This window comes from Lepus europaeus, chromosome 6 (genome assembly GCF_033115175.1).
Source record: "Lepus europaeus isolate LE1 chromosome 6, mLepTim1.pri, whole genome shotgun sequence".
Taxonomy (NCBI): domain Eukaryota; kingdom Metazoa; phylum Chordata; class Mammalia; order Lagomorpha; family Leporidae; genus Lepus; species Lepus europaeus.
Window position 1 is genome coordinate 62,737,362 of NC_084832.1, and position 24,014 is coordinate 62,761,375.

Consider the following 24,014-nt stretch of genomic DNA (forward strand, 5'->3'; position numbering starts at 1 on the left):
AACATTTTGTTTTGTGTGGATGAGAGTTGGAAATGAGTTTGGTTTAGGAAAGATGGAATTGGAGTTGCCTGTTAAATAACTGCATGGTGGGAGTCCAGGAAGCAATTGGAAATATGGGTAGGGAGCTCAGGAGAGAGATCTGGGCAGAAATACAGAATCATGAGTCATACGTATATAGGCAAAGATAGGTCCAACCACCTCTTGGTTTTACATGATGAATGTGAGACACACAAACATGAAACAACATTCCCACAGCAACACTGCTAGATGTAGAGTAGGAATTTAGACCCTAGTCTTCCTGACTGCTGTGTTTGCTCTTTCCATGGGGACTTGCAGCTGTTACTCTGTGCTCTGCTGAGGCATGGTAGGAAGGTGTTCAGCAGAGCCATGCTCTTTTTATTTCCATTGAGAATATTGATAGAAACATATTTTATGTAGGTGGATATATACATTTGTAAGTCTGTACAGCTACCAAATTATCAGCTGGCAAGCAAAAAACCCTTCTTTTGTCCTTTGGATACAATTGCAACATGAAATCCTTGTTAATCTGAGAGCAACCCCACATCATCTTCCACATGTTCTCTTCTGGGTCCTGTAATCTACCCAAAAGAGTGTAAGCTACCTGCCAGCCATGTTGTTCTTCTACAGGTACCTAACTTTATTTTTAAAGATTTATTTATTTATTTATTTATTTGAAAATCAGAGTTACACAGAAAGAGGAGAGGCAGAGAGAGAGGTCTTCCATCCGCTGATTCACTCTCCAATTGGTTGCAACAGCTGGGGCTGCGCCAGTCTGAAGCCAGGAGCCAGGAGCTTTCTCCAGGTCTTCCCACACAGGTTCAGGGGACGAAGGACTTAGAACATCTTCCACTGCTTTCCCAAGCCATAGCAGAGAGCTAGATTGGAAGTGGAGCATCCAGGACTTGAACCGGTGCCCATATGGGATGCTGGAACTGCAGGCAGCAGCTTTACTCGCAATGACACAGCACGGGCCCCAGGTACCTAACTCTTCTCTGTGTTACCTGAGGAATCTGGGTAGAAGGAAGAAGCATCAGCCATCAGTGTGCCCAGTACACCACAACTAGGAGGCCAACCAGTTATCTGTGTAGCCATGAAGCACAAGTCATGATTTCTGACATGGCTGAACAAGTGAATTCAATGTTTCTAAAATAACTACACTGGATACTAACAATCAGAAAAGACCAAAGAATGAATTAATCATTTCAGTTGCAGTACTTTGTGGCCCTTAGGACATTATGACTAATAGTAAGAGATCCACAGCTATCAATTATAAAACGGGGCTACCACCAAGGACTTCCAGCTAGGGAGTGGTTGGTCCATTGTCCATTCCTCTTTGTTCAACAAGCATCTCCCAAGCACCTTCTCTGAGCACCTATGGTTCATTTTGGCCCTCCCTTCTGTGTCTTTGCCTCAAGCTTTGGAAGCTTGTCCCCAGATCTCTGTTAACTTAAGGCTTGAAACATTTATCACTGCAAATTCCTTAGTTTATTCTAGAACTCTCAGCTACCTGCTTACCTGACACTACATTCTTTTTACTCATTTCCTGCCCCTCTGATGGCTCCTTCTCTGCACCCATCATCAACAACCCTTCTTTCAGATGCCTCTGAGTAAGATGCTTCCTAAGGTTCTTGCTTCAGGATGATTTTCTGAAATCCTTACATTTAATTCCTGATAATCTCATCAGCTCCATCCCTACCCTAACCCAGCTTTAACAATGGAATGACTTTCAAAGCCACTCTCCAGTCCTGAACTAAAAGTCATGTTTTCAAATGCCTAATAACTATATCTCCTTATAAGTCCTGCCTACCAGCTCCTCTAACTTATATACTTAGAAGCACAGTCCTGGTATGGGTATTTGGAGCAGTGCTTAAGTGCTTAGCTCTTGGAACACATGCATCCCACATCAGAGTTCCCCAGGCTCAAGACTCAGTTGCGTTTCTGATTCCAGCTTCCAACTAATGCATGCCATGTACTTGAGTCCCTGCCACCCACATGGGAGACCCAGACTGAGTTCCCAGCTCCTGGCTTCAGCCTAGCCTATTCCAAGCTGTTGCAGGCATTTGGGGAGTGAACTAGGGAGATTCATCTCTTTCTGTCTCTTTGACTCTCAAATAAAATAAACCAACAGATAAACACACACACATAAGTGTTTTTTAGAAAGTTTTTAATTAATGAATACAAATTTCATAGGTACAACTTTTAGGAACATAGTGGTTCTCCCCATTCCCGCCGTCCCACCCCTACTCCTGTGCCCACCTCTTACTCCCTCTCCCATCTCATTCTTCACTGAGGTTTGTTTTTAATTAATACAGACCTCCAACTCTATACTAAGTAAATATTTCAACAGTTTGCACCCATACACACAGTAAAGTACAAATTGAGAACAAGTTTTACAGTTATTTCTCATAGTACAAATCATTAAGGACAGAGGTCCTACATGGGGAGTAAGTGTACAGTGACTCTTGTTGTTGATTTAACAATTAACACTCTTATTTTTTACATCAGTGACTACCCGAGGCTCTTGACATGAGCTGCCAAGGCTATGGAAGCCTTTTGAGTCCACAAACTCCGTCAGTATTTAGATAGGGCCATATGCAAAGTGGAAGTTCTCTCCTCCCTTCAGAGAAAGGTACCTCCTTCTTTGATGGTCCCTTCTTTCCACTGGGGTCTCATTCATATTTCATGCAGAGCAGTTTTTGCCACCATGTCATTGCTTTCTATGCCTGAAATGCTCTCATGGAATTTTCAGCCAGATCCAAATGCCTTAGGGGCTTATTCTGAGGTCAGAGTGCTGTTTAGGGCATTTGTCATTCTATGAGTCTGCTATGTGGACTGCTTCCAATGTTGGAACTTTCTCTCCTTTTTAATTCTATTTGGGGCTGGCGCTGTGGTGCAGCAGGTTAAAGCCCTGGCTTAAAGTGTCAGCATCCCATATGGGTGCCGGTTCTAGTCCCAGCTGCTCCACTTCCAATTCAGCTCTCTGCTATGGCCTGGGATAGCAGTAGAAGATGGCCCAAGTCCTTGGGACCCTGCACCCACATGGGAGACCCGGAAGAAACTCCTGGCTCCTGGCTTCGGATCGGCACAGCTCCAGCCATTGCAGCCATCTGGGGAGTGAACCAGTGGATGGAAGACCTCGACCTCTCTCTCTCTCTCTCTGCCCCTCTGAAACTCTTTCAAATAAATAAAATAAATCTTTAAAAAAATCTATCTATTGCTATTACCAGACACTTGGTCTTATTTATGTGATCTCTTTGACACTTAATCCTATCTATATGATCAATTCCACACTTAATATGATCACTGTATCACATAAAATGGGATTAGTACCATCTGGCTTAATGGAGTTTGGAATCCCATGGCAAGTTTTTAGCTTTACTCTTAGGGGTAAGTCCATGGGAATGTGTGCCAAAGTGTAAGCTCCTCCTTCTCTCATTCCCACTCTTATTTTTAACTGGGATCTATTTTCAATTGATTTAATACACCTATGATTATGGAGAAAAAAACATTGCCCTTTTGTCTTCTCTATTTTTGGTGATAGCTATCATCCTAAAGCCATCAGATTTGAAACTTTGGAGTCATGGTTCCATTTATTTTAATCTTCTTGATCTCCTGAGCCCACTATCTAGATAATGAAGTCCAAATTATTTATTTGGCATTCACAACTCAACATTACCTAGTCCCAACCTACCTTTTTAACCCCATCACTCGCATTCCTCTCCTATCCTAATCTTTTCCAACTACTCTTCTACTTTTGTTGTACTCTGGGTTTAATACTCCTATCTCTTTCATTTCCATATCTTTCCCATCATAGCCTTCATCTTTAACTGTCAAGATGGAAGCCATTCTCAGACCAATCCTAAGTACAATGTTCCCAGAATTGGTGATGTCCTCAAGCATGCAACCACCTGTGAATGACAAGTTGCCTTTCACGTCCAGATGTGTCATGTCCCATCCCCTGTGTTTAATCCACCACCACACTTGCAAACTCCGCTTCCTTAATACCTCTGGAATCCATCCATTTCCCCTGATGTCCATTATAACACTTTTGCCAAAACACCATTGTTTTTCCCAGGGGCTACTGACATGGCCCTCTAGCCACCCTCCTGGCTCCTCTCTTGCCCGTCTTCAGTTTGTGCCTCACGGTGCACCCAGAGTGATTTTTCAAAACACAACTTCAGTCAGGACACTTTTAGGCGCCTTCTCACTATGTCCAAACTCACAGATCCTTCATCCTCTGCTGCTGCCTGTGTCTCCAGCCTCTGAACGTTTCTCAGTCTGTGCCATGCCCTCTCCTGCAACGGAGCCTTTATGCCTCTGTTTCCTCTGCCTAACAAGCTCATCTCCTCCCACCCAGCTCTTGGAACCTTAAAAACACATAATAGATGTGCCTTCTTTAAGAAGCCTTCCCTGCCTGCTTTCTCCCAGTTGTCAAGGGTACTGTGAGTGCCCTTTGTGGCACTTCTGCTAGCTCATTATTTTACAGTATATTTCTATATCTGAGTGATGTCTCACTCCCTTGGTAGATTAAATGGCCCATGGAAAAAAGAGGCCACATCTTATTTGCTTACCATTTTATTCAAGTTTTTATTCCATGTGTCCAACTACGTCTGGTCATAGTAAGAGATAATGAATAGTTATTTGGTCACTGAGTGAATGAGTTTTTACTCTCTGCCCTGGATTTCCTCATTAAAAGGGAGTCTCCACCATCTACTTATAATATGTCTCCCTGATATGTTGACTACGGTCTTCTGGAAGTGAAACTAAGACAGTTTAGTCTCCTTTGTTTAACAGATACTGTGTACATAACAGCAGCCATAATTCCATGCTCCAGCTCCTTCTTATTTTAAGATTTATTTATTTATTTGAAAGGCAGAGTAACACAGAGAGAAGGAGAGGCAGAGAGAGAGAGAGAAAGAGAGAGAGGTCCTCCATCCGCTGGTTCACTCCCCAGTTGGCCACAACGGACAGAGCTGTGCTGATCCGAAGCCAGGAGACAGGAGCTTCTTCCCAGTCTCCCTTGCAGGTGCAGGGGCCCAAGGACTTGGGCCATCCTTCACTGCTTTCCCAGAGAGCTAGATTGGAAGAGGAGCAGCTGGAACTCAAACTGGCACCCATATGGGATGCTGGCCCCTAGCTCCTTCTTTTTTAAAAACAATAGTAATAGGTACAAAAACTGGTAGAAAGAGGGGCAACATAGGTGAGTGTGAGTAGGTTAAAGGAGGCACATGCTTTGACTCCATAGTAGAAAAAAATCAATTTATATTTTTCCTTCATCCTACAAAGCACGGGGTTTCAGAAATTGGAACCAGGCCGGCGCCGTGACTCAACAGACTAATCCTCTGCCTTGCGGCACCAGCACACCAGGTTCTAGTCCTGGTCGGGGCGCCAGATTCTGTCCCGGTTGTCCCTCTTCCAGGCCAGCTCTCTGCTATGGCCCGGGAAGGCAGTGGAGGATGGCCCAAGTGCTTGGGGCCCTGCACCCGCGTGGGAGATCACGAGAAGCACCTGGCTCCTGGCTTCGGATCAGCGAGATGCGGCTCCCGCGGCGGCCATTGGAGGGTGAACCAATGGCAAAAAGGAAGACCTTTCTCTCTGTCTCTCTCTCTCACTATCCACTCTGCCTGTCAAAAAAAAAAAAAAAAGAAATTGGAACCAACTTAGGCACTAATAAATGTGATGTTCATAGGTCACAATGAAACATTTTATTTATTTATTTATTTATTTTTTTGAACATTTTAAAAGTACTTTTTTCCTCAGTTAACCAATTTGTTTTAAAGCTGCTACTAAAAATGGCTTACCCTGAATTTTAAGCTAAAAAGTCTGAAAAACTTTTTACCTCTGTCATTTCCATGAAAACACAGGAAAATGAGAGTGACACTGAGTTAGGGAAAACATCCAGTGCAAACATCAGTACAAGACCATTCATTACATCTGACTCCACTGAGCAAAGGCGTGTGCTCAAAATTCTGCTTCTAAGCACCCCTGCTTGACTGTGCTGGATTCCAAACAAGGACTGGGAGGAAACGAAGCGGTAAAGAACTAGGAGAAACAGAAAGAGCATTGGACTAGGTGATGGAAAACCAGAATACTAGTTTTCAGGTCCACCATTCACAGTCACTTAGCAAGGCATTTAATCTTACGCTCAAGTTTCAGGAACTATAGAATAAGGCAATGATCAAATTTTGGTTCAGCAGGACAGACTAAGATAAGCACACCTTATCCCCTCCCACATGTCCCAAAATTCACAGTAAAGGTAATGAAGAGGGACATTTCCCCAACAGAACTGGGTATTGAAAACTTTGAAATGGTTTCATGCTGAAGAAGGAAATCATAGCTCAGGATCCATATTAAAAAACAAAACAAAACAAAACAAAACAAACAAGCAAAAAAAAAAAAAAACCACAGCAGAGATTGGCATTGAAGTTGTATTTATTTCCCCATTAGATGTAGGAGAGCTCCCAGCCCAGAGATAGCAGGTAGGAGAGTTGAAGTGGGCTAAAGACAGCAATAAGCATAATTAATTAAATATCCATTATTAAAACAGTTACACCAGATTTTCTCTCTCTCCATGAACCCCACATACCCAGAGAGAATTAGCAGAGGAAATCATGCAAGATGCCCATAATAATAACCTAACTTCATTTGTAAACATAAATGGAGGGCCGGCACCGCGGCTCAATAGGCTAATCCTCTGCCTGCGGCTCCAGCACCCCGGGTTCTAGTCCTAGTCAGGGCGCCAGATTCTGTCCCGGTTGCTCCTCTTCCAGGCCAGCTCTCTGCTATGGCCCGGGAGTGCAGTGGAGGATGGCCCAAGTGCTTGGGGCCCTGCACCCGCGTGGGATCAGGAGAAGCACCTGGCTCCTGCCTTCAGATCAGCGCGGTGCGCCGGCCACAGCGTGCCGGCCGCGGCGGCCACTGGAGGGTGAACCAACGGTAAAAGGAAGACCTTTCTCTCTGTCTCTCTCTCTCACTATCCACTCTGCCTGTCAAAAAAAAAAAAAAAAACATAAATGGAGTGCCAAGGGTTCCTCTGATTTGAGAATTTAAAAAAAAAAAAAGTTAAATCCAGCAGCCAAAAGACCGTTAAAGCTAAAATGCTTTTTAAAAACAAGTCCTGGGGGTGGGCGCCACGCTGCAGTAGGTTAATCCTCCACCTGCAGCACTAGCATCCCATAGGGGCGCCAGTTCTAGTCCCGGCTGCTCCTCTTCCAATCCAGCTCTCTGCTGTGGCCTGGGAAAGAAGTAGAAGATGGCCCAAATCCTTGGACCCCTGCACCCACATGGGACACCAGGAAGAAGCACCTGGCTCCTGGCTTCGGATCGGCACAGCTCCAGCCGTTGCAGCCACTGGGGAGTGAACCTGCAGATGGAAGGCCTTTCTCTCTGTCTCTCCCTCTCACTGTCTGTAACTCTACCTCTCAAATAAATAAATAAAATCTTTAAAAAAAAAAAAAAAGGTGGGGGGTCGGCGCTGTGGCTCACTTGGTTAATCCTCCGCCTGCAGCACCGGCATCCCATATGGGCGCCAAGTTCTAGTTCTGGTTGCTCCTCTTCCACTCCAGCTCTCTGCTGTGGCCCAGGAAGGCAGTGGAGGATGGCCCAAGTGCTTGGGCCCCTGCACCCGCATGGGAGACCAGGAAGAAGCACCTGGCTCCTGGCTTCAGATAGGGATAGTTCTGGCCATAGTGGCCATTTAGGGGGTGAACCAACGGAAGGAAGACCTTTCTCTCTGCCTCTCTCTCTGTCTAACTCTATCTGTCAAATAAACAAAAGCAAATCCTGGGGCAGGACCTACAGTGCAGCAAGTTAAGGCACTCCTTGGGATGCCCACAGTCCAAGTCAGAGTGCCTTGTTCAAGTCCCAGCTACTCTGTGCTTGTGATACAGCTTCCTGCTGTGCATGGGAGGCAGCAGATGATGGCCCAAGTAACTGGGATCCTGACACTTGGGTGGAAGACCCAGATGAAGTCCCTGGCTTCTAGCTTCAGCCTGGCCCAGCCCCAGCTGTCGCATACACTTGGAGAGTGAACCAGTGGATAGAAGACCTCTCTGTGTCTCTCCCTCTCTCTGTTACTAGACCTTTCAAATAAATAAATAAATCTTTTTTTGAAATCCTGCCAGAAAGCAGAAAGAAAAAAAAAGTTAAGAAATGTGAAAGAGAAATCTAGGAGAGCCATTGTGCAGCTAATAGCAATTCCAGGAAGAGAATGAATAAAGGAGTTTTGACAATTAAAGACATAACTCAAGAAAATTTCCTGGAGCTGAAGATGGCCTGTAATTGTCTGATTGGAAGAGCCACTAAATGCCCAAATAGATGAAATTTCAAAAAACTAAAAGTTAAAAACTTCCATGGAAGAATAACAGATTCTTCATACACACACACACATACACATACACACACACATACCCATCTCCCCCAAAAGAATCAGTCTGTCATTGGATTTTTTACATCAGCCACTTGGAAACTAAAATAGAAAGCATAATTTTCTTTAAAGAGGTAAGAACAAACTATTTTGATGCTATAATTTTACAGTTGGCCAAATTTTCAAATTGTGAAGTTTATGTAAATAAATTTTGACTTGTTTTAACTCAGAAAATCTGCTCCATCCAACTTTATGTAAAAATTATTTGAAATTTCATTACATTTTATTAACAGAAGAATGGACCAAGACAGAGGAAGATCTGTGTGTGATACGAAGATCAGAACATCTAACCCAGAAGTGAGGTAACTAAAGAATCATCAAGATTTTAAATGCCTAGAATACCTAGAGAATAATTGCTTAGAAATTGCATCAAGAAGTCAGAAAATTCTACGAATGCATTCAAACGGAATGAATGCCTTTTTTGAAGACAACAATAGTCATTTGTTAAAGATAAATGTTATTTTATCAACAAGAATCGTAAGCCTGAGATTATTTTATAAGCGATTCATAGAGGAAGTGCTCTTTGGAAAAGGAGGATGTGGGGAAAAAATAGAAGGCAGAAAAAAAGCTAATCAAAAATGTGGCTCATTTGAACATGAGCTATACCCTGCCTCCACAGGAAGCTAGGGACCACAAATTGCATCAGAGAACAGGTTTCATTTTGAGGCAAGCTGGTGTATTGCACCCCATGACATTCAGTCAGCCAGTAGCAGGCTTGTGTATCTCTGGTGAGACAGCTTGCATTAGGCCCAGAGAAATTCTCTGGAAAAGCAGACAGGAGTGAGCTATTAGAAGCCAATGCTCATTGCAACTAAAGAATGGCTCAGAAGTAGAACAATAGCATCCATTACTACAAGAAAAAAAGGTAGGCAATTTAAAAGTCCAGGAAAAAATATAAAACCTGTATAAGAACACCATTTGTCCAAGGTGAAGTAAATTGCAACATTGTAACAATTTTTAACAACTAATATTCCATGAGAAAAAACCTCATTCAATTTTGACATTTAAAATATTCTTCTTAGAATTATATAGGTTTATTTAGAAAACTACATTTTCTCTTTTACAAAACTAATCATTAATTAGATTTATGGTAAATACTGTTTTCATAATCATAGAATATAGGTATGTTTCAGTTTTTTAAAAATCAACTTGCAAGTAAAATGTGTAACAATTATAGCTATAAAAGAGAAGGTAAAAGTTAAAAATCTTAACAACATAAAAGTAATGGTAGGGGCTGGTGCTATGGCATAGCAGGTAAAGCCACCACCTGCCGTGCTGGCATCCCATATGGGCAATGGTTCAAATTCTGACTGCTCCACTTCTGATCCAGCTCTCTGCTATGGCCTGGGAAAGCAGTAGAAGATGGCCCAAGTTCCTGGCCCCAGCACCCAAGTGGGAAGACCCAAAGGAAACTCCTGGCACCTGGTTTCAGATGGTAGTGGCTTTGGATCAGCACAGCTCTAGCCATTGTGGCCAATCAGGGAGTGAACCAGCAGACGGAGGACCTCTCTCTCTCTCCCTCTGCCTCCTTCTCTCTGTGTGTAACTCTGACTTTCAAATAAATAAGTAAATCTTTGAAAAAAAAAAAGTAATGGTAGAGTTGATAGAAATTAGGTAAGGGGGAAAGAGATAAATGTGGAAGGAAATATAAGTAAAAATTATTCACTTTCCATAGGCAGAACTAATATACATTTTTCTGAAGTTGAGATATCAAGGAATACAGATTTAGGCACCATGTTATTTAATATTATAGAAAGACATCTAATGAAAGAATTATATAACAGCTTCTACTGCTGCTCTCTGGGCTGCTTGTGTGCTCCTTCAGTGTGGACCTGTTACCTCAGCAGCAGCTGAGGAGACTCCGGTGCTCATTATGGTCAATGAAAATTCCAAGAAGGAGTCAAGACTGAGAACAATGAGCATACTAATTTCAAGGTGGTGGAGCAGGATGGTTCTGTAGTGCAGTTTAAGATTAAGATATAGGCCGGCGCCGTGGCTCAACAGGCTAATCCTCCGCCTTGCGGCGCCGGCACACCGGGTTCTAGTCCCGGTCGGGGCACCGATCCTGTCCCGGTTGCCCCTCTTCCAGGCCAGCTCTCTGCTGTGACCAGGGAGTGCAGTGGAGGATGGCCCAAGTGTTTGGGCTCTGCACCCCATGGGAGACCAGGAGAAGCACCTGGCTCCTGCCATCGGAACAGCGCGGTGCGCCGGCCGCAGTGCGCTACCGCGGCAGCCATTGGAGGGTGAACCAACGGCAAAAGGAAGACCTTTCTCTCTGTCTCTCTCTCTCTCACTGTCCACTCTGCCTGTCAAAAAAAAAAAAAAAAAAAAGATTAAGATATATATGCCACTCAGTAAACCAATGAAAGGCTATTGTGAGCAATAGTTGGAAATGGAAGATGAAGATAGACTTGGTGTGTTCCAGCAGCACACAGGCGGTGTCTACTAAAAACAGAACCTGCTGCTGTATTCTAGTGCTCTCTTCTCACAGACCAACAACACATTCTCCATTAGAAAATTGCAATTTGGGTCCATCACATCCTGACTACTACATTACAGTTTTCTCAATTCTTTCACTTTTCCCTTCCTTTATTGTACACAAAGTAATTGGTGCATATGGTACATAAGTGCATTTCATTTTTTCTTTTCTTTCTTTCTTTTTCTTTTTTTTCCTAAATGGCCAATGGTATGTTTTGATTGATATCAAATGGAAATAGAATGGGGAAAAATACTAATACTGTGAAAATATCCTGTTGTGTGGCATGCTCATTCATCTTTTATCTTTATATTCCAGTAAGTTGTTTTGCTCTCACTGTTTTAAACCAAAAAATTCCAACAACATAAAAGTCCTTGCATAACTTGTTTGATGGGAGAATTCTAGTGTTTTTCATTTATCACTATAAAACCAAGGACAACTTTATAACTTTTTTGAGGGTAGCTATTAGGTGTAGGGTAATCTGTCTTTAAATAAGGGTAAATCACTCTTAAAAAATGAATCCTAGATAGTTTTCCTTTCAAGTCAAGCATCTTGTTGTTTAAATAAACTTTTTTATCTTTTTTTTTAAAAAAAAGAACTACATAATAAATATATAATCTACAAAAATTTGAAGAGGAGGAAGGTAATATAAATAGGCCAAATCTTACATAGGTCAGAGAAAGGAATCAATAGTTTCTACCCAGAGCTGATAAATCAAGAAATGACCACATAATGATATTTTGTGATATTAAAGAGATAAATGCCAGAAAGGGTGAAAATAGAAACAGTCTAAAATGGCTGCCTTGAGGAGGAGTGTGGGGAAAGACCAAAAGAAGTAATAACTTTTCTTTTAAATCTTATAATCTTTTGTATTGTTAGGTTTTTGCTGTCTTGCACATATACTACTTTTGTTGCACTACTGAAAATAGCAATAAGAACACTTTCTGCCCCGGCTCATCAAGTAATTAAGATAATGTATAGGAAAGCCCTTTAAAAACCCCAATGTGGTAAGGTCAATGTGAAGTGTTATTATGAGGCAGTCTCAGGCAGGTCAAAAAAAGAGGAAGGGATGTGGCACTTCCCTCGATCCAGCTGCTCTTTTTAAGTGCCAAGATCCAAATTTAAAAGGAAGCTGTCTCCAAAATGCTCACTGTAAAATATTTGAAGGGATAAATGTGCTGAGAGAAAGTATTTGGAATGATGACAAGAAAATTTAAATTTTAAGCGCTGAGATAGTACTATTAGGTTACCATCAAATTCTTTTTCCAAATCAAAAACACTGTGAAGAACAAAATAACAACAGCAGTGCTATCATCTTAGGTGATGTCCTGGCAAAAACATGTATTGTTAAAATATAGACTAAAATCCTTACATCAGAAACTATTTTCAGATACTTCTGTAAACAGTCTCATAATTAGCATCTCACTTATTTTAGGAGGACTGTGTTCTCATAACTTCTTGATTACACAGATTTCTCTGATCGATAGTCCTGTTGGGACTTTGAATGAAAACTGTTGACCATTGCTTCTATCTCCTTTGAAAGAAAGAGAATTTCTCAAAACAAGGAATCATATCTTACGCTCTGTTTCTCCCGTTCGTGTTCTGGGCTTCCTAGCGCATAGCAGGTGTTCAAAGAAGGTTAACTAAATGGATAAATGGAAAAATGATGCTTTATTTTCTAAAGCAAGCTCTTGATTTGTAAGTAACATGCAACAACAACAACAAAATCTCCAGACTGTCTCTCATTCAAACTGCATCTCTTATCACATGGCAATAGGGGAGTAAACTGACAGAACAACTGCATTGTCTGTCCTGATCTGAGACCAGCCCAGGTGAGTTCAAATCCCATCCTACCATAAGGTCTTGGACAAATTTCTTAACATTTATTCAGTCATCACAGCCAGCACCCAATATGTATAAAAGATATACTGCTCATATACTGTGTCAGGTGCTCCACATTTCTCATCAGCAAGAAAAAAAAAGGAAAAACTGGTTGCTATCTTGGAGAGTTATGAAATAATATATGCAGAGCTCTGGACATATAGTGAATTGCCTTTAAATGGTTATTCTTCTATCATCTACACACATCCACTACTGATTGACCACAATAGGCAGTCACTGCATGCAGAGCTGGATAAAAACGATAAGCACAACAGGGCGCTCACAGTTCAGCAGGGTACATAAACAGGCTTCAGACCACCTTACTGTGGGGCTCTCTCCATGTGGCACATGCACAAGCTCTTCTAACAAAGTCCCTGCTGGGCAACATTTTCCCTCCTGGAAGCCTATTAGGCTACTGGCTGGTACAAGGGGATGCATATGGCGAGAGGGTGAGTTATACAGGTCCTTGTACTGAATTTTCTGCAAACATCCTTCTCTCTCCACTACATGTAATGAAGGACCAAAAAAGTAACAAAAAACAATAAAAAATAAATTTAAAAAATTTAAAAGACTTACTCATCTCTGTCCCTCCATAGTCCCTGGCACAAGAGTCTCACAGACTCCTAAGTGAATATTAATTGCATGACCCTAAAGTAGTCAATCCAGAAAGTGAGAAAGGAGACTCTGGTCAATCCATAAAGAAAATAGCATGGGAATCCAGCAAGCCTAGAAGATTCCTGGTCTGATCACGGCTACAGAGGTTCTGGTTGCATCTGCTAGCAGAGTGTCCCCGCACAAAGAAGCCAGAAGCAGGCGTGTGGTAAGCAGCCTTTCCACACTGCTCAGACCTGCTAGACCTGGGAATTGATGGCTGAGCCTGAGGACATGCAGATGAGCAGGGAAGTGGCCCTAGGTTGGAATCTCCACATAGGGCATCACTTTCAGGGTGTGTAGGAACAGAAGAAGGAGAAGGAGGAAGAAGGAGAAAGAGGAGGGGGAAGAAGGAGAGGGAGAAGGGAAAAACAGGAAGGGGAGGAGAAAGAGGAGGAAGAAGGGAAAGAGGCAGAGGAGAAAGAAGGGAGGAAGGGGAAGAAGAAGAGGAAAAGGAAGGAGGAGGAAGGAGAAGGAAGAGAAAGAAGGAGAAGAAGAGAAGAAGGAGACCCTCTTCTGCCTACTGATTTCAGTTCCTGTGGCTATATATTCGTTAGTCAGATTACTGAATCAGAGAGCAAGTCCAGTGTTCTGAGGACCCTCCACTCTGCTACCCAAAATGACTGCACTAATTTATGGCACTACCTACTAGCAGGGTACAAGAACTTTCTTTTTTTTAAGATTTTATTTATTTATTTGAGAGGTAGAGTTACAGACAGTGAGAGGGAAAGACAGAGAGAAAGGCCTTCCATCTGCAGGTTCACTCCCCAGTGGCTGCAACGGCTGGAGCTGTGCCGATCCGAAGCCAGGAGCCAGGTGCTTCTTCCTGGTGTCCCATGTGGGTGCAGGGGTCCAAGGATTTGGGCCATCTTCTACTTCTTTCCCAGGCCACAGCAGAGAGCTGGATTGGAAGAGGAGCAGCCAGAACTAGAACCAGTGCCCATATGGGATGTCGGTGCCCCAGGTGGACAATTAACCTACTGCGCCACAGCGCCGGCCCCAAGAGCTTTCTTTTCTCCACATCTTCACCAGCCCTTCATTTCTTTTCTGTTTTTGATAATAGCCAATATTAGGGTGTGAGGTGATTTCTCCTTGTGGTATTAATTTCCGTTTCTCTGAGGATTGACGATGTTGAGTAGTTAGTCCATGTATTTGTGGACACTGGTATGTCTTCTTTTGAGAAACATCTGAGTCCTTTGCCTATTTTTAAAATATGGTTATTTGTTTTCTTCTTACTGAGTAGTTTGAGCTCCTTGTATAATTTAGATAATAGCTCTGTATCCAATAAATAATAACATATTCCATATTTCAAAATATGTAGAGGACAGGATTTTACATGTAACCATCTCAGAGAAATGACAATGATATGCTATTTACCCTGATTTGATCATTACACAAAGTATCAAAATACCAGTTGGACCCATAAACACAAAGGTAATTTGAAAACTTCTTGGAAAAGTGAGACTAAAAGGTAAGTTTATCTTGGTGCAAAAAAAAAAAAAAAGAAGAAGAAACCATGCAATTTTATAAATAATACACATTATCAGTGAACTTTTGATGACCCCTCTATATACAATTAGTATTTATCAATTAAAAGCAAGATAAAGCATGAAAGAGCCATCTCCACCCCTACCCCATTCCCCCAGTTCTTAAATTTCCCTTTTTCTGAATGCCCTCATCATTTATGGTGAGAAGAATAGCAACGTCTCCCTACCAGACTTTTCTGATTGTGTGGTAAATATTTTTTCTCTTCTCATCATTTTCTTGAACTCTGATTTTGCTTTTTTCAAGTTAAGGAGGACAGTACAACAAATGGTAATGGACTGACATCATTTTATACCTAGATTCAGTTTCCTATATCATAGATGTTTCATCTATAGAATGTTATTATTTCTATTTGAGGAAGAGCTAAAAGACTCTGTTGGAAAAAGATTGTGCAAAAATTGTGTGACTCTGGATAATAGGATGCATTAGAGCAGTCCCTCCTTGCACTCATTTCTAAGGCAGTTTTGGACTCGAACATGAGGTCATTCTCCTCATCTCTGCTTGGCACACTTAACTTCATTCAAACCTTTATCACAAAATCATAGTATTCATATCTCTTGTTTTTTTGTCATCATTACTGATTAAAAAATAATGATTTTGCAGTACAAGGGAGAATTTATTTCAGGGCTATAACTCAGGACTTGGTAAAATATTGGCCAAGAAGTGGATATAAGCAGCCACTAACACTCTTGGGATTTCTGTACCTTGTTAGCAGCTAAAAATGCTCATGTAACCAGTTATGCTAATCTAGAGAAAGCATCTAAGTATTAGACTACTTAGAGCTTTCTCATTAGGTATCTTTAAAGAATTAAGTAGGGGCTGGCACTGTGGCACAGTGGACTAAGACACCATTTGTGACAAGAACCTCCCATATAGGAGTGCCGGTTCAAGTCCTTATTGCTCTGCTTCCCATCCAGCTCCCAGCTAATGTGCCTGGGAAATCAACAGAGGATTGTCCAAGTGCTTGGACCACTGCCACCCATGTGGAAGACCAGGATGGAGTTCTGGGCTTCTGGCTCCAGCCTGGCATAGTCCTGGCCATTGTAGCCATTTGAGCAGGGAACCAGAGAATAGAAGATCCCTCTATGTCTCTCCCTCTCTCTTTGTTGTACTGCATTTCAACTAATTTAAAAATATATCCTTTTAAAAAAAGTTTCTTTTTTTATTTGAAAGAGTTACAGAAAAAGAAGGAGAGACATGGAGAGGTCTTCTATCCACTGGTTAACTCCCCAAATGGCCACAACAGCCGGGGGTAGGCATTCACTGTAGAGAAGAGCAAAGAGAAGACACAGAACTGATCCATGCCTTCCGGGAACTGATCTAGGGGAGATAGAAACAGTGTATTCACTAAACAAGTCACCCCAAAAGACTGGTCCAGCTGGCCCACCTCCACCATGGGGTGCACAAGAATGAAGGTGACATGTCCCATGGGAAGGGACAAGGCATTGGGAGGGAGAAGGGGCATCATGCCAGCAGTGCATATACCAAGCTGGCTAGCTGTTAAGAGCACTGATTTTTGATGCTAAGTTAGAAGTCATACCAGTATACTACCTTCAAAACACTGCTCCTGGATTTTACTGCCAGGGATTTGGATGTAATCAGCCTGAGTAGGGTCTGGGCACCAGATTGTAAATGTTCCCAAGCATGCTAATGAGCATCCAAAATAGAGAACCTCTGCACCATGGAATGGTCTTTTCCAATCTCCTCTTCTGCCAGCAAAGTGCTCGTACACCCACATTCCCGACACTTGGCATCATCCAGCTGAAAGCACTCTGTAAAGTGTAGCTCTCCAAACATCAGTTGCACTGCAGCTTGTTCAGCTGGCCAAGCCAAGGCTTCAATGATTCACAAATTTAAGATGTTGTTTGCCAGTGAGATATCTCACATTAGCACTGACTCTTTCCTACAAGTAAATGGTAGCTGGGTGCAAAGTAAACAGCATTTTGAAAATGTTTTAAATTTCAACTGAAACTAAATGTAGACTTGCCTGGTTTAAGGCTACCCTTCTCCTTGGACATTAAGCCACTCCCAGGTAGCATGGCTTGCTCACCACTGTATCCACCACTGCCTCAATCTTGCAGATGGCACAGATGGGAGGAAAAGGGCTCTGGTGCCTGTACATTTGCCTGGTCCTTCTAGATAACTACTTGAATTAAGAAGTAAAGGAGGGGGCTGGTGCTGTGGCATAGTGAGTAAAGCTGCTGCCTGTAGTGCCAGCATCCCATATGGGTGCCAGTTTGAGTCCCGGCTGCCCCACTTCCAATTCAACTCTCTGCTATGGCCTGGGAAAGCAGTGGAGGATGGCCCAAGTCCTTGGGCCCCTGCACCTGTATGGGAGACCTGGAAGAAGCTCCTGGCTCCTGGCTTGGGATCGTCACAGCTCCAGCCATTGTGGCCAACTGGGGAGTGAACCAGCAGATGGAAAACCTCTCTCTCTGCCTCTCCTCTCTCTGTGTAACTCTGACATTCAAATAAATAAATAAATCGAAGAAGAAGGAGGAGGAGAAGGAGAGGAGGAGGAGGAGGAAGGAGGAGAAAAAGGAGGAGGAGGAGGAGAGGAAGTAGAAGTAGTAGTAGTAGTAGTAGTAGTAGTAGTAGTAGTAGCAGCAGTAGTAAAGGAGAAGGGATGGCACTGTGGCAAAGTTGGTAAAGCCACTGCCTGCAGTGCTGACATCCCATATGGGCACCAGTTCAAGACCTGGCTACTCCACTTCCAATCCAGCTCTCTGCTGTGGCCTGGGAAAGCAGAAGATGGCCCAAGTCCTTGGACTGTTGCACCCATGTGGGAGACCTGAAGGAGGCTCCTGGCTCCTGGCTTCAGATCAGCTCAGCTTCAGCCGAGTGAACCAGCCTCTCTCTCTTTGCCTCTGCCTCCCTGGAACTCTGTCCTTCAAATAAATAAATAAATATTAAAAAGAAAAAAAAGTGAAGGAAAAAAAAAGAAGTAAAGGAAATGAAAAGAATACTTTTTACAGAATCTTTTAGAATGATAAAATCTAAGTAGCAAATGGTTAAGTAACAGTGAAAGCATAAAGGCTCACAAAGAAGTACCAGCTGGCAGGCACCGTGGCTTAACAGGCTAATCCTCCACCTTGCAGCACCGGCACACCAGGTTCTAGTCCCGGTTGGGGCGCTGGATTCTGTCCCGGTTGCCCCTCTTCCAGGCCAGCTCTCTGCTATGGCCCAGGAATGCAGTGGAGGATGGCCCAAGTCCTTGGGCCCTGCACCCCATGGGAGACCAGGAGAAGCACCTGGCTCTTGCCTTCAGATCAGCACGGTGCGCCAGTCACGGTGCGCCAGCCATGGCGGCCATTGGAGGGTGAACCAACGGCAAAAGGAAGACCTTTCTCTCTGTCTCTCTCTCTCACTGTCCACTCTGTCTGTCAAAAAATAAAAAATAAAATAAATGAAAAATAAAAAAAATAAAGAAGTACCAGCTGGGGAGCAGACTATTTGGGGTTAATGTGTTGTAGGGTGGCTGGGTCCGAGTTGTTGTGTTTGATGCAAGAAAGAATTCAAGGACAAAATGCAGATCAGCAAAGAAGCAAGATTTATTTACATGCAGAGTAAAAGTACACACTCAGGAATGAGTGTGGGCAAGCTTGGGAGAGAAAAGGCTGCCCTCAGAGAACTTCCATTTTGATTATGGCCTTATCTAAATAAGGTTGGAGTTGGTGAACTCAAGAGGCTTCCATAGCCTTGGCAGCTCATGACAAGAGCCCCGGGTGATTACTGACATCATAAGTAAGAGTGTCAATTGTTAAATCAACAACAGGAGTCACTGTGCACTTACTCCCCATGTAGGATCTCTGTCCTTAAAGTGTTGTACTATGCGAATTAATGGTAAAACTACTACTCAAACAGTCAATACTTTGTGCGTGTGTGTGGGTGCAAACTGTTGAAATCTTTACTTAGTATATACTAAGTTGACTTTCTGTATATAAAGCTAATTAAAAATTAATCTTAATGAAGAATGGAATGGGAAAGGGAGTAGGAGATGGGATGGTTTGAGGGTGGGAGGGTGGTTATGGGGGAAAACCACTATAATCCAAAAGTTGTACTTTCGAAATTATATTTGTCAAATGAAAGTTTTAAAAAGTCTCAACAAGGTTGGACAAAGCTTCAGGCTGTCCACTTGTCTACAGACGTGGTGGGGGAGTGGTCTGAGGTGGGGCTTAATTGAATATTCAAATACAGCAGAGTTTGGGGCAGAGTTTCAGGGTCACTCCTTTCTTTAACCTGTTTTTGTAAATCTCAGAAGTGTCATGACATCAGGGGCATAGTGGGAGTAAGACTGTCAGCTGTGGTAATTTTGTTATAATGACCTGCAGGTCACCACAGGGATGCAGCTTGCAACTGTAGTGGATATTTTTTTTTTTTAATTTTTGACAGGCAGAGTGGACAGTGAGAGAGAGACAGAGAGAAAGGTCTTCCTTTTGCCGTTGGTTCACCCTCCAATGGCCGCCGCAGTAGCGCGCTGCGGCCGGCGCACCGCACTGATCCGATGGCAGGAGCCAGGTACTTATCCTGGTCTCCCATGGGGTGCAGGGCCCAAGCACTTGGGCCATCCTCCACTGCACTCCCTGGCCACAGCAGAGAGCTGGCCTGGAAGAGGGGCAACCGGGACAGGATCGGTGCCCCGACCGGGACTAGAACCCGGTGTGCCGGCGCCGCTAGGCGGAGGATTAGCCTAGTGAGCCACGGCGCCGGCCTGTAGTGGATATTTTTTAGCTGGTTCCAGTTCTAAGTGATGAACATGAGGAAGCTGCAGCTTCCCACTACTCAAAAGGAGGTTAGGGTGGTAGAATATGGAAATGGAAGGGGCAAGTTTGGGTGGTTCACAGAAGGTGGGCTGCAGCACGGGCTGACAAACCTCAGCTGCTCCTTGCTTGCTACCTCCTTGCCTACATCCAAAGTAGCACCTTTCCAAAGAATAACTCAACTACTCTGGGTGGCAATCTTTCTCAAATTAATTACAAACTGCCTTCTAAGACAAAGCACAGTGAAATTAATTTAATCTCCCTTACAATGACCCATTATCATGATTGCTGGCCCAAATGCCTATCACCCTCTTTACATTTTCTCCCCATATTCTCATGCTGCTATGATTAAAGCTTCTAAGCCCACTCCTAGCTTTCCTGACTTCGTCTATACCCTCAGGCTTCTAACCATTCCTGCTTACCACTCCTGGTAAGCCTGTATGAAGAAGCCCTGTACACTGATACGTCCCCTGCTGCCTTTCCACGTGGCTGTCCCTGATTTGCTTTGTTAGAATGGGGTCCACACTGCTCAGAGAGAGGCTTTGACTGACAAGCCAAATAGACCTTCAATAAGTAAGGAACTTTGCAACAAAACTTCTGGCTACCCAGAGACCTTTGCTGACTTATCCCATAGTTCTCAGCCAGGTTCTCAGATGATGGAGATTCCAGTTAACCAAGTTCTAGACAATCAGGAAAACATAGGCCATGAAAGATAAGGAAGGAAATACTTTCTCACTGATAATTCTTGGTGATGTTCATCTAGTTCACTGAGTTCATAATTTTTTTAGAAAAAAATGAACTTACATGCCATTTCCTCTGCCCAAAAAGACCTTTCCTCCTTCCTGCTCTCCTACTTGTCTTTGAAGATCCAGGCCCAGGTATGCATTTCTTTGGGATAGTTTCATTGATCCTCCCTGGAAAAATGTTTTCTGCCCTTCATAATCCCAAGGAGCGGAAATGTTTGACAAAACATGCTATTAGCTATTTGAGAGCAGGAAGTTACATCTTGTTCAGCCTTAGACACCCAGGACCCAACCTAGGGAATGACATGTGTTTAGTGCTTCCAATATTTATGAGTACCTGTATGGATTTTTAGAATATCCCATTTTTGTAGCCATCTCAGAGAGTGGCAAGGATGTATAAGTAATTGAGGATGGTGCCAGGAAAAACCAGTTCAGAAAGAAGAACAAGCAAGAGAGTCAGAAGATGGGAGGGGACCAGGAACAAGAACGTGTGAATGATGGAGAGGGATAGGTGATGGAGCTTGGGACTGTATGGGTGATGCAGGGTTGAATTATTTATTTCACTGACTTTCCTGTTTAAGCCATATATTTTGGAATCTGGTTTCCTTTCTTACCCCTGTCCTCTGAAATGCTAATTTGATTTCAATGTATTGTTCATAATCTTATTTTTCTTAACCTTCAAGCTTAAAGCTTCAAGTCTATTTCCCCATCACTCCTACTCCCCTGATTCAGAACTTCAAGTCTCAGAATAACACAGTCAGAATAGATAAAACACCTCTGTCCTCAGAATATTTCACATTGAGAGGGGGGGAGCCATGTTTTACAGACTTGGGATTTATCCTTGATCAGAAGAAATTTGTTGTTGGCATCAACAGAGGAAGTAAGTCTCACACAATTCTTTGGATTGTGTTCAGTATTTTGCAAGTTACTCCTTTGCTTGACAAAAGGATAGAAAGGAAGGGGTGGAGAAGAGTACACACAGAACTTATTCCACGTCATCTATAAAAGCAAGAGGCAACAGCAGGGAGTCACAGACCCCAACCCGGGATTCACAGAACGAAAGTATCAAAGTTCTGAATTCTGTGGTTTCAAAACAAATTTATTCACCATGAACCAATCTTGCAATTCATTAGCTTCACCCCAGAGACAAGACTGAATGTCAATTCTTTTCCTGACCTATAAATAATAGGTGCCACTTTCTTAGAAATGAAACTTAGAGTCCAATAACAAAGTGAATCAATACGATTGTTACAAAGGTAAAAAACCCAAAACCAATCCAAGTCCTGAATCATTAGAGATAAGAGGTGATTTTCAATTCTCTGCTCTTTATGAAAAAAATTTGGCAGGAAAATTGATAAATTATCTTTTAGCAGCACTAAGATTGCACTAGAAAATAGTTTAAGAATTAAAAATAAAAGTCATACTGTTCAGTCATCTGTTTAAACTGAATGCATAGCTATGAACAATAGTACTACCTCCCTAGATTAATAATGGCTGTGTGCTAAGACTGAGTCACATGTGGCAAGACTCAGATCTTTTTTTTTTTTTTTTTTTTTTTGACAGGCAGAGTGGACAGTGAGAGAGAGACAGAGAGAAAGGTCTTCCTGTTGCCGTTGGTTCACCCTCCAATGGCCGCTGCGGTAGTGCGCTGCAGCCGGCGCACCGCACTGATCCGATGGCAGGAGCCAGGTGCTTATCCTGGTCTCCCATGGGGTGCAGGGCCCAAGCACTTGGGCCATCCTCCACTGCACTCCCTGGCCACAGCAGAGAGCTGGCCTGGAAGAGGGGCAACCGGGACAGGATCGGTGCCCCAACCGGGACTAGAACCCGGTGTGCCAGTGCCGCAAGGTGGAGGATTAGCCTAGTGAGCCGCGGCGCCGGCCTAAGACTCAGATCTTGACACTGGATTATAAGCAGAATGTGTGTTCATTCCAGGCCCAGCCCTGAAAAATACACACCACATATCACACACCACACACAAAACAGGCATGCACATTTTTACATGGTCTTTCTTCATTCCTGGGAATGAAGATGACCATGGTGATTTGGAAGATATTTGTTCAATATGTAAGAGTCCCTGTCAACTTGGAATCAATCAATCTGTCCTTCAAAATAATAATAATAACAACAATAATAGTAATAAAAGACAGAGATCAAACTTCCCCATTTTATAAGGCACTTTCTCCACGTAAAAAATATCACGGGGGTGGGCATTTAGTCTAGTGGTTAAGATGCCAAGTAAGGGGCTGGTGCTTTGGCACATATGGGTGCCAGTTCATGTCCCAGATGCTCCACTTCCAATCCAGCTCCCTGCTAATAGGCCTGAGGAAGCAGCAGAGGATGATCCAAGTCCTTGGGCCCTGCACCCCTGTGGGAGACCTGGAAGAAGCCCCTGGCTCCTGGCTTCGTTCTGGCCCAGCCCTAGTCATAACAGCCATTTGGGGAGTGAACTAGCAGATGGAAGATCTTTGTCTCCCTCTCTCCCTCTCTCTCTCTCTCTCTCTCTCTCTCTCTAACTCTACTTTTCAAATAAATAAATAAATCTTTAAAAAAAAAAAAGATGCCAGGTAAGATGTTGTCATCACACATTGGAGTACCTGGTTCTATACCTAATTCTGGAGGCCAGTGCTGTGGCGTAGGTTAAACTTCCACCTGCAGTGTTGTCATCCCTTATCAGCACCAGTTCAAGTCCTTGCTGCCCCTTTGTGATCTAGCTCCCTGGTAATGCACCTGGGAAGTCAGTGGAAGATGTCCCAAATGCTTGGTCCCCTGCACCAGTGTGGGAGACCCAGATGAAGCTCCTGGCTCCTGGCTTCTGATTGGCCCGGTGCCAGCCATTGCAGTCATTTGGGGCACTAGTGAACGAGTGGATGGAAGATCTCTCTCCTCTCTCCTCTCCTCTTTTCTCTCTCTCTCTCTCTCTTTCTCTTTATTTAAAGATTTAAATAAATCTTTAAAAAATACCTAATTCTGGTTCCTCATCCAGCTTCCTGCTAGGGGAGATCCTGGGAGGTAGTCGTGATGTTCAAGCAATGGGATTCCTGCCACTCACATGGGAGTCCTGGACTACACTTCTTTTGCTTTTTCTTTTAAGATGTATTTATATTTGAAAGGCAGTGAGAGAGATCTTCCATTTGCTGGTTCACTCCCCAAATGGCTGCAACAGCCAGAGCTGGGCCAATCCGAAGCTAGGAGCCAGGAGCTTTCTCCGGATCTCTCATGGGGGTACGGGGGCCCAAGGACTTGGGCCATCTTCCACTACATTCCAAGGCCATAGCAGAGAGATGGATTGGAAGTGGAGCAGCCAGGACTCGAACCGGCACACAAATAGGATGCCGGCATTGCATTGGCCTCAGAACTGCATTTCAAGTTCCTAGCTTCAGTCTCACTAGAGCTGAACCTGTTGCAGGCATTTGGGGAGTGAATCAATGGATGGGAAGTAGGAATTCTCTTTCTCAATATGATATAAATATTATAAACATATTTCCTCTGTGTCACAAAATACTAGCTGC